This window comes from Limulus polyphemus, unplaced genomic scaffold (assembly GCF_000517525.1).
Source record: "Limulus polyphemus unplaced genomic scaffold, Limulus_polyphemus-2.1.2 Scaffold5651, whole genome shotgun sequence".
In the NCBI taxonomy this organism is placed as follows: domain Eukaryota; kingdom Metazoa; phylum Arthropoda; class Merostomata; order Xiphosura; family Limulidae; genus Limulus; species Limulus polyphemus.
Window position 1 is genome coordinate 54544 of NW_013671261.1, and position 1727 is coordinate 56270.

The 1727-nt window shown below is 34.3% G+C and overlaps 1 protein-coding gene across 1 annotated transcript in view; it reads left to right on the top strand.

Moving 5' to 3' along the window:
- LOC106472838 overlaps positions 1-1727 on the top strand; it is a gene marked incomplete at its 3' end in the record, with an annotated part of 31121 nt that overhangs the window by 18774 nt on the left and 10620 nt on the right.

A 1727-nucleotide genomic window follows, 5' to 3' on the forward strand; every position in this document is an offset into this window, starting at 1 on the left:
ACCTATATGCGCACCTATAATCAAAGGGTTGAATATTTAAAATCATAAATAATATTCAACGTTAAAACTGGTACACAATTAAAAACATTTTATTTAGGCCTATCTATGGCCTTCAAAAAATTGACGACTCTATATGTTTCGATGTTACAACGTCATCCTCGTGTTTTTAATTGTGTACCAGTTTAACGTTGAATATTATTTATGATTTTAAATATCCAACCCTTTAATTATAGGCGCGCATATAGGTAGTATTTGAGGTGTGTTAATTTGTTTATAAATAAACTTTAAGCCTATATAACCACCTGTCTTACCTGAGTCGTATTAATACAATTGGTAATAATATCTGTAGTTAGTATAACATCTCCACATAATAAAATATTTGCGTAATTTTTTTCTTACCTCTTCGGCCAAAAACAACAACAAAATTTACAGAAGCTGTCCTCTGACCCCCACTACACAACTGAATATCATAGTATTTTGTATAATAAAAAACCACGATTGTTTAGTGTCATACAAATTTAACGTTGTACCGAACAGCCCTTGGTGTCACGTCTCGTGCACAGCACGTGGGCAAGTTTTATATTTAATTGTACATAATATTTTAAAACCTTAGCAAAGTTTACTCTGAAAAATAAAAATACGTGTAGCGATACTTACTACATTTAATAGTTCATTCATAAACCTTAAGAACGCAGAATTATATCTTACAGTTGTATTCGTTGTATAGATTTAAAAGTTTTAATTCTGGCACCACCGTTCTACCATCGAGTCCTGTCATTACTATCGGTTTGAGAATATGAAAAATGACATATAAAATTGTTTGAAAATCTGGTGTTCAAAGCAACTATATAAATAAATCTGCTGGTTATATGTCTTTCTCTGTCTTCCTTTTTTTATTTGTAATATATTTTAAATCACAAGCATGAACGTAGCAACTTATAAGATTTTATTACTTTTATAATGTTTTGATTTCTTCTTCTAGAGTTTTTTATTACTTTTATAGTGTTTTGATTTCTTCTTCTAGAGTTTTTTATTACTTTTATAGTGTTTTTCATTTAGAGTTTTTTATTTACTAACTTCTACCAAACCACAACTTTTAATTGGTGGTGTTTCAATAAATTACGTTTCAGTCTCTTTACATACGATAGTCAACATTTGCTAGTGATCAAGTTTTTACATAATAGGTACACTAATGTTAGTAAAGGTCAGTTATAAAAAAAGACATAGCTTGGAAGTCCATTATCTGGACATTGTCTGCCAAGTGCAAACTTTCTGCCTTGGTGACTTTGATTGGATTCTGGCTTTGTTTTCCGACCATACCCCCCAAATTGAAAGTTCATACAGTGAAATTGTGAGGTCCTTAATTTGAGATCACCGATCATTGTATGCTGAAATTGGTCTGATTGAGATTATGCAGTGCAGAAATGCATTGTTTGGTCAAAGACACCATCTTTCCCCTGCAGAACTTAACAGGGGTGTTGGGATACTGCATGGAGGCATGACTCAACGTAACAGGGCTGTTGGGATGTTCCATGGAGACATGACTCAACGTAACAGGGGTGTTGGGATGTTACATGGAGGCATGACTCAACGTAACAGGGCTGTTGGGATGTTCCATGGAGACATGACTCAACGTAACAGGGCTGTTGGGATGCTGCAGGGAGACATGACTCAACGTAACAGGGCTGTTGGGATGCTGCAGGGAGACATGACTCAACGTAACAGGG